This window comes from Grammomys surdaster, unplaced genomic scaffold (assembly GCF_004785775.1).
Source record: "Grammomys surdaster isolate TR1022 unplaced genomic scaffold, NIH_TR_1.0 65, whole genome shotgun sequence".
Lineage (NCBI taxonomy): Eukaryota > Metazoa > Chordata > Mammalia > Rodentia > Muridae > Grammomys > Grammomys surdaster.
This window is the reverse complement of record NW_021604567.1, coordinates 5,321,184-5,331,368: the sequence shown is the minus strand read 5'-3', so window position 1 is coordinate 5,331,368 and position 10,185 is coordinate 5,321,184. Positions and strand designations below refer to the sequence as shown.

Below are 10,185 nucleotides of genomic sequence, written 5' to 3'. Positions count from 1 at the left end.
GGCCTTCTCAGGAGTGGTCTCGGGAGTTTTATGCGCAGGCATTATGGCACCAGGCAGGAGTCATCTTGGGCATTGCTTGCACCTGCTGTGGTACCCGACTAGTGGTCATCTCAGGCTAGCTCCCTGCCCAGGCCCCATGATGCCAATCTGGTGCTCCCTCTTTGCTTCGCTTGCCCATGTGGCCCCACGCGAGGGTTGTTTGTCTCAGCTCACACTAGCCTGGGGCCCTAGTCCAAGTGGCTCCTTCTAGCTCCATCTTGCTTCCAGTAATGGGAGCCATTATCCAGATCCGTGTGGCACTGACAGGTGTTCATCTCAGTCTTGCTTTTTTTTTCAGGGAATTTTAGACTGCTGATCATTCAGATGTTCAAAGTTCAGAATACTGAATGTAGACATAGCCTGTCTCCTCTCTGCCACCTACTGACATGCATGTGACAGGGCAGCCACACTTGCCATGCTTCAGGAGCAGATTATGTATTATATCTTATTCTGGACAATTTTATCGTAATAATCCACCCACCATTCTAACCTTGTGATAAGTGCAACATAGGAAACTGACACACAGAAGTTCTGGAAACTTAACATAAAGTTGCACAAATAGTTTATGGCAAATCCAGACTGAAAGAGTCTGAGTGAGAAGCCTTCTTTGGTATTAAAATTCTTTCTTATTGTATATAAGGCCTTTTTCCATTGTGAGGATTTTTGTCTGTAACTATAAATCTAATCATGAGTTGTGAGACTATAGGTCCTAGAAAGGATCTGCTGTTGTTTTTGTAAATGGCCGTACTGTCAAATTATTTTCTAAGTATTGTATGTATGTGTCTACATATTTTATCTGCTTTCAACATCAGTAAAATGTTTCATAGTTTGCAGTAATTAATGTGGAGAGTCATAGCTGATCAAAGTGACTGGTATCAGTAACGGTGGAGTGCTCCTCTGTGACTGAATCACCCCTATCAGTCCCAACCACATCCAAGGCTCAGGGAACATCTCAGAAGAAAGAAAGCAAAGACTTCAAGAGCTGGAGAATACAGAACGGAACCATAAAATCCTGAAATTTGTATATCGCACACGTCAACTCACAGCGACGGTTATATAAACAAGACTTGCAGATCAACCCAGTCAAAATTCCCAAATGGATGGGAGAAAGCCCCCAAAGCTGTACCCATACAAGAAGAAAAACTGAAAATTAATTGAAACAGCACTTTCTTTTGAAAATGTGTGGTAGACCAAGCAGAGCGGGCCACCCAGAACCCCCTCTGACTGCCGATCTGAATTCTTGCTTAGGCTGCGAGGCTAAGCACTGCAAGGGAATATAAATAAAAGTTAAAAATATCTCTCTAGGTTCCCTGAGGGACAAGCCTGACTGCATAGGGTTTGATCTCAAAAGTATCCCCTCTCCAGGAAAAAGACATCGGGACAGGTATGGCCCTCATGCCTCACTGGACAACAACAGGGGGACCGGAGCCATTACAAGGTCCCCTTCAATTATTGGAGGTCAGGCCTCTATCCCCGCCTTCACAAGATTAGAATCGCCACAGCCCTTCTATACTTAGAGAAGGGAAGAGATGTCAGGGACATCCCTGCTTACACACTGAAGGCCTAAAACCAGCCATAAGCGTAAAATCAGCAAGAGGCCTGTCATACATGTATACTAACACCAAGTCTTGGGTCTCTGTGGAAAAGCATTGAAACAGATGGCTATAAGCTATTGTAAACAGGCAGCTTTCATGGAAATTTACCAGCCTGAGGAGTATAGACCTTGTTAATAGGTAGCCTTGGCAGACAATACCAACTTAGATAAGGACAAGTGAGTCATAGGCAGAGTCATGGCGACCTGTCCCCTGAACCTTCACCCAGCCGATACCCGGTTCTGAAGATATCTGTATTCCCCCTGAACACCCATGCTCCAGTGTCATCCCCCTCCCCATGTCCTGCCTTTCTGTGTTTATAACCCCTGTATGAATGAATTGCAATTTGAAAAAAATAAGTAAATTATTAAAAAAAAAAAAAGAAAATGTGTGGTAGTTTCTTACATCTCAGTAGATGGCCAGACATCCAAGCACTCATAGAGAGCACTAATTAGACAGCAGTTCTACTACCACTGCTACTGCTGCTGCTACTGCTAATAATAATAATAATAATAATAATAAAATAGAGCACATGGAATTGCAATCATGTTGGGTATGCATCAGTCGAGAAGGCTATAGGGAGGTGGTGATGGTGGACTATGATCAAAATATGTTGTGTATGTATGATATGTATGTATAATGTATGTATAATAATGTGTAAAATATGTATGATAATGACAATGAATAGGTAGCACTTTTAAAACCTTAATTGACCTCAGAAAATTTTTGTACATTTTGAAGAATACACACCTCAGTTTTGATTATACCAGTCCCTAGAATATGGTAGAAAGTCAACATCTAGTACAAGTTATGGCGATAATACTTCACTTATTTATTGTAGAGATGAAGTTTAATTTACTTGCTTGTTTTTGTAACATTAACTTCAGAGTTATTTATGTATTTTACACTACAGATTTTATTCCCTTCCTGCTCCACCCTCTGTTCCACATCCCATACCTCCTCCCCACGCCCCTGTCTCCAAAAGGATGTTCCTATCTCCCCACCCCACCAGACCTCTAAACTCCCTGGGACTTTCAGTCTCTTGAGGGTTAGGTGCATCTTCTCTGATTGAACCCAGACCGGACAGTCCTCTGCTGTATATGTGTTGGGGGCCGCATATCAGCTGGTGTATACTGCCTGGTTGGTAGTCCAGTGTCTAAGATCTTGGGGTCCAGGTTAATTGAGATTCCTGGTCCTCCTACAGGGTGACCCTCTTCCTCAGCTTCTTGACATCATTGCACATAGAATTTCTTCTCATTTTATTGATATTGGTTCCATGTAATTATATTTTTCTTCAGTTATCTTTCTTCAAGATGGTGTCTTGTATGTTTAGTTGATATTACTAATTTATTATCTTTTCTAACCACTAGTTAACATGTATTTTGTATCATATATACTCAGCATGTATGACCTAACATTCCTTTTCAAGGTTAAACCGGTTTGTGTATTTCTATTGAATTCTGCGGTATTATTGGTCTTTCACTAAAGCATGGTTTTAGAATCTTTATTTGATTTCTAAAATGCGTGCAGTGGCTGTCTTATAGAACTCCCAATTAATTATGATCCTGAGGCTTTTTGTTAGGTTTGTTTTTCATTTCTTCCAGAAATTTGGCTCTTATTCCTTTTTTTTCAGAGTATATCAAATCAGAGATTATATGATATTTCTCTTTTTCTTCCCCAGGAAGTACTGCTTTGAATTTCAACACATTTAAAATAAACTCTCTTGTGACCTACGTGAATTCTTAATTTAGAAGCTGAAATGGATTCTACCCTATCACACAGGATTCTAATTACCCACTTAAGTCCATCTAAAGAATGGATAATAAAAATCGAGGGTGATTTCAATTTTGATCTGTCACTACAGAGATTTTATACTCCATGAAAAGTGAAATGGGGTTAGCAGGGGCAAGCCTGGTGAAGATATTTTTGTGGCTGTTCAAATCTCAACACCTTATATAAACACAGAGGTCTCTGAGAAATCACTCATTGAATATAGCTTTGGGACTTTAGGGGAAAATATGTTTTATATTGTATAGGAAACATACTTTTTTGCACGAAAAGCATCAAAAGTAATAGCTTTATAAATTTATTTAGAGTCAAAAGTTACAGACACATTTTTCTAATTTAGGATTTGGGTTTGGTTATTAGCCTTCATGTAATCTCAAGGCAGCTTGTGCCTCTCTAAAACATAATGGAAGTACGTCATGATGCAATGCTAGAAATATAGTCAACGATATTAATTCTTATTTAGAGTTTGATCTTTGATTATCACATTAATTGAAGACAGGAACAAGAGTAACAGGTACTATGTGTGCAACATCTAATGCAATCAAGATACATAAATAATCAATATAACCTGGCACTTATGGCCCACTGTTTTCCTTATTAAAGTTTATGTAAAGAATCTGCAGTAGATCCATGTATAAGTTTTGATGTCCTTTTTAAATTGTTCTGAGACTAAATCTTGTGCATTTAGTTCAAAAGAAATAGTGTCAAACTTGATGTCAGAGAAACTTGGCTGAAGTCCCAGTGCTTTCAGTATCTCACTTATGACTACCATTTGGCTTCCCAGAAAGGAGTACTATCTTGTCAAAATCTCCTGCTATTTATAGATAAATGGCGTTCATCAACTAACTTCAATTTCTAAAACCTTAAGAACCACCAGCATCACTCAAGCCAGGAAACCCCGTATGATATTTTTTTACTTATCCCTTGCTGGTATGCAAGAATATTCACACTTGATTGCTCATTTATTCCTATTGCCCTTGGCAGACTTCATGTGGTGACCCTTTCCTACCGAAGGTCCTGTTTATTAAGATATAGCTGATATAGCTGATACAGCGAATGCCTTTAAGCTTGAGCAATTGCTAAATTATGGAGAGTTATAGGTCAGAACAGCCATTGTAGTATTCTAAAAGAGGCAAACCATGGCTGTGCGATGTGACTGATAGCCATAGACCTACGTAAGTACAATTCAGGGATGATGATACATGTCACTCAGGAGCACAGTGCTACCTAGCCTAGGGAGAGCCAGCAGATGAGGTCACCTCAGTACAGATCCAATTTCCATAAACCTTTTAGCATGCACTTATAATGACAATGTAATGGCTAATTTTAAGTGTTACCTGAAAGATGGCTGGGAACCATTGTTTGGATGTGAGTATCATTGTTATCAGAGATGATTGACTCATCTGTCAGTGAACAGGATGAGGAAAATCTATCTTCTAAGTGACAGCAATGTGTAATAAGATGGAATCCAGAGTGGACCAGAAAGGCAAAGGGTGTGTGTGTGTGTATTTTTCTTCCTCTAAATTGAGGTGTCCTTAGACTGAAGATCTTCAGGTCTATAGAATATCAGACTGGTATTTGTGCAGAAAGCATCTCATATGTCTCAGGCCTTTCACCTGGCTCAGAGATGTTGTCTTCATTGGTCTTTGGTCCTTCTAAGTTTCCCATTCTTAAAGATAGCTTATCATAGAAATTAGCATTCATAGTCAAATAGGCCAATTTATGTACTTATCCCATCTAACACTCTTTTGTCTGTCATTTATCTAATCTATCTATCTATCTATCTATCTATCTATTTACATATCTACCTATAATTTATCTGACTTTCAATTAGCTAAGTAAAGTTTGTTATGTGATTTTTATCATGTTAAAATTTTATCATCTATCTGTATATCTATCTATCTATCTATCTATCTATCTATCTATCTGTCTACCTTTATATCTATCTATCATGACTATAAATCCTTGGTTCTGTCTCTTTAAAGGATTTTGACTAATACAGATGGCTTAAACTAAACTAATAAATAAAAACCGAATAAAATATTCTACAACTTGGTAATTGATCTAAATTGAAATTATGCTTAAAGAGGACAGATTTACCCAAACATTGAGGACCATCTATAAATGAAGAGCCCTCTTTCCAGCCCACTGCCTGGCCCCATGGTAAAGCTTGTGTGGGACACACAATAAGTGTGACAACCCAAAAACTAAAAATATGGCAGTGCCTGAAATGTGAAATGTGAAAAACCATCTTTATATGACTGTGTATATGTATATATGTATATGCATGCATATGTATATATAACACACACATATATATGCATATGTATGCATATGCACACACATATACATGGAGAGAGAATATTTATAAAAATTAATAAATTAAGACCTAACTTTCCTTTCATGAGTATTTCCACTATTTTTCTTTGCAATTAGACCTTTATGACAGTGATAACTGGTAGGATTTCTTTGAGAAAATGGAGAACCAAAACCAAAGATCTTTCCTAGCTTGCTTATTGTGCAAGTTTTTAAAGGAAAACAATTAACAAAAATACCTATTAGAATATTATATTTTCTGTATCTATTATTTTTATTTTATTATTAAACATAATTATCAGTTACAGTAATGTTTTAACTGATTTTTATGAATAGACATGTAAAATAAGCTTTGGATTTGTACAGACATTTTCAATTAAGATAGTTTCTCCAACTGGCAAATCTCACATGTTGAAAAGCTGGAGTTGCCCTTCTCCTAAAATTATTAAGACTGTTTTCTGCTTTGTTTCTGAACTAGGCATAATTATTAACATTCTTGGGCATATGATCCTCAATTATTTGTAATCAATTTTCATAGTAGTAAATATATATCAATACTAGAAATCACTATTTCATTTAAGACTTATTCAATATTTGGTAATATTTTACCAATATTTTTAAATGGTTAACCAAATTCAAACTAATGATATTTTGTAATGTTGATTTAAAGTCATAGTATGAAAGTTTTCCTCATCACGGGAAAACTCAACACATCAAAGTATTTTGTAGTTTTTTATGTTGTTCATATCTTTTTCTCTCTTTTTCCAATGTAGAAAGTTTACATTTTCAGGGTAAGGCAAAAAATTTAATCTATCGAGAGAGAGAGAGAGAGAGAGAGAGAGAGAGAGAGAAAAGATTGATAAGAAAATAATCAATGCTTCCATGGGGGAGAGTTGTCTTTAAAATTGTGCATTCTGTCAATGAGAAACATAATTGTCTGAAATATGAATAATTTGTCTTCATATATTAAATTAAAATTTCAATCAAGGCATATTTTAGCAGAAAAGGCATGAAGTAAAACTGAATCCTGATTCTCAATACCGTTTCACTTTAAACTGTCTTCAAATGATAGTTATTGGATTTTATAGCTTTAGGGATAAGGGTATTGATCCTATAAAAATTTTAAGCTAAATAGGAGAATGGATATAAAAAACTGTTATATATTTCTTACTTAATAGTGGTTTTTTTTTAACCCATCAATAAATTTTATTGCAGAGAAATCAAGCAAGTCTTAGATCTGGCACTGTTTTTCCCTAAGGTTATTACACAAAAGCACAGATAAATGCAAATACACACACACACACACACAGAGAGAGAGACAGAGAGAGACAGAGACAGAGACAGAGACACAGAGAGAGAGACACAGAGAGAGAGAGAGACACAGAGAGAGAGAGAGACATAGAGAGACAGAGACACAGAGAGAGAGAGAGAGACAGAGACAGAGACACAGAAAGAGAGACGGAGACATAGAGACAGAGACAGACAGAAGTATGCAGAAAGATGAAGAGAGATTTTTTAAAGCATTGGCTTTTTATCTGTACAAAATGAGGCACTTAAAGCACTTCCATGAATTTTTATGTGGCTGAGATATGCAAAGAAGGCTTAAAATAGTTTATTTTCTCTTCTCCTGTAGTAAGAAAGAGGTAATAAAAGCTAAGTCACCTCAGAAGTTTCCTTCAAACCATGTGAAAAATTGTTTTCAGCAGGTGCATTAGGATCATGACAGGCAAGGCAAAGCAGGAAGCTGATTGTATACTACACATCCCATGTTACACTCAAATTTTGTTTTTTTACCCACTTGGTCTTTTGAAGCCTTTCAGTATGGTTTATATATCACACTATTAGACAAATCTCAAAAAAAAAATCTAAAAATAACTTCTCCAAAGACTTCTATAAGGCTACTAATAAGTCATGTTATTAAGTACATAAAATTTGTACTAGCAATTTCTAGACTATTTCTTCGCATCCAAATATTAAAGAAAATAGTAATGCCTTTATTAAAGAAAGTAACTTATTTATTCATTTAGGCATAAACTTAGCTGTAAGAGGAAAGATGATAAAAAATGCATAGTTTCCTTTTTATTGATTATTTATTTATTTACATTTCAAATGTTCCTCTGCCTGGTCTCCCCTCTCCAAACCTGCCATCCCATCCCGCCCCCTTTGCCTCTAAGAGGATGTTTCTCTACCCACCCACTTACTCTAGCCTCATCCCTCTAGCATCCACCTTCTCTGAGGCATCATTGATGCCAGATAAGACAATCCTCCGCTACAGATGTAGCTGGAGCCGTGGAACAGCCCATGTGTACTCTTTGGTTGGTGGTTTATTCCCCGGGAGCTCCGGAGTGATCTGGTTAGTTGATATTATTGTTCTTCCTATGAGGTTGCAGCCCCTTTCAGCTCCTTCAATCCTTCCCTATTTCTTTCATTGGGGTCCCGGGCCTCAGTCCAATGGTTGGCTGTGAGTGTCTGCATCTGTCTTAGTCAGATGCTGGCAGAGCCTCTCAGTGGCCAGCCCTACTGGGCTCCACTGGTCTGCAAGCCGTTCTTGGTTATCAGCAATAGTTTTGTGTCTGCATATGGAAATGATCCCAAAGTGGGGCGATCTCTGGATGGCCTTTATTTTAGTCTCTAATCCACTTTTTGTCCCTGTGTTTCATTTATACAGGAATAATTCTGTTAAAAAATTGTGTTAAAAATGTTGAGATGGGTGGGTGCCCCCTTCCCTCAACTTCCTTCCTCCTATAGGGGATCATACCTATCTACTGGAGATGGTCTCTTCAGGTTCTATCTCCCCTCTGTTGGATATTTCTGCTAATGTCATCTCCATTGGGTCCTGGAAGCTTCATACATCCCTGGAGTATGGGACTTTCTAGTGGTTCCCCCTTAACCCCCCTCCCCCGCACATATTTCTAGTCATTCTCCTGGCCCTCTAGACTACTCTCCTGTCTCTTCCCATACCTGAACCTGGCCCCTGTTTTTCCCTTCCCCTCCTGTCTCTGACACATGACCCTCTCTCCCTTTGCCTCCAGTGATTATTTATTCCCCTTCTAAGTGGGATTCAAGCATCCACACTTTGGCCTTCCTTCTTGATAAGCTTCATATGAGCTGTGAGTTGTATCGTGGGTATTCTGAGCTTTTGGACTGATATCCTCTTATCAGTGAGTACAAACCATTTATGTCCTTTGGGTTCTGGGTTACTTCACTCAAGATGATGTTTTCTAGTTCCATCCATTTGCATGTAAAATTTGTGATGCTGTCATTCTTAATAGCTGAATAGTATTCCTTTGTATAAATGAACCACATTTTCTGAATCCATTCTTCTGTTGTGGGACATCTGGATTCTTTCCAGCTTCTGGCTGTCACAAGCAAGGCCAATATGAACATAGTGGAACATGTACCCCTGTGGCATGGTGGGACATCTTTTGGGTATATGCCCAAGAGTGGTATAGCAGGGTCTTCAGGTAAATCTATTTCCAGTTTTCTGAGCAACTTTTAGATTGATTTCCAGAATGGTTATACCAGTTTGCAATCCCACCAGCAATGAAGTGCTCCTCTTCCTCTCCATCCTCTCCAGCATCTACTGTCTTGTATTTGAAAAATTCCCCACAAGCATAAAATGTGTAAAAACTAAATCCATTCCTCATCCCCTCTGCCTTCCCTATCACCTCCAATCTTCCCTTCCAATCTAATGTGCACTCTTCTATTCTCCTATGTTCTCTTTTACTCTCTGCTGTTCTGTTTTATTCTCTTCTCTTCCTTCTTTTCTTCTATCTTTTAGCCATTGAGTCTACTCAATAAGACCAGTATCTCCATTCCATACAGACCATATTGACAGATTATTTAAGGTGATAAAATTGTAAGGCATCAGCCTGTGTTCCTTGTAATGTCCCTTATAAAACTTATTTTCTTTAAAAAAAAATAGACAGTTTATCTTTGAAATAGAAAATATAATTTTTTAGTAAAATTTATCTGCTACTATTTTCCATTTTAATATAAAATACACAAAAGAGCAATTTTATATGGTGACCTGATATGCCACAACTCTAGTGAGCATTTTAACTGGCAAAATAAAAGTTTTTCATTTTTTACTATTGTATTCTGTTTTGCTGCTAGTAAATACTGAAGTGGTGTATACAACATCATAGTAACACAACATCATATATTCATATTTCCATTGTATATTCTTTGTTCACATTAGTACTTAGAGCATATGAATCCCATCCTGAAGGAGTTATCTAGAATGATATTTTTATACAAAAGAATAAGAATAATACTCATGAAAAATCAATTAAGAAGAACACAAATTCATTGGAAAGACAAAGTGCAATGGGACAATTTAATTGTATACAGATATTGTTGAATATAGAAAGTGTTTATATTTTCATATATGTTCATAGAAAAGTAGCAAATTATCTTCAATCACTTTGTGCACACCATGTGGCCAATT

General features: G+C 37.3%; 1 non-coding gene across 1 annotated transcript; it reads right to left on the bottom strand.

Moving 5' to 3' along the window:
- Positions 1 to 339: 339 nt before the first annotated feature.
- On the bottom strand, positions 340 to 470 carry LOC114625342. Its single transcript, XR_003712059.1, has one exon. It is a non-coding gene; the product is annotated as a small nucleolar RNA SNORA17 (small nucleolar RNA).
- Positions 471 to 10,185: the final 9,715 nt, after the last annotated feature.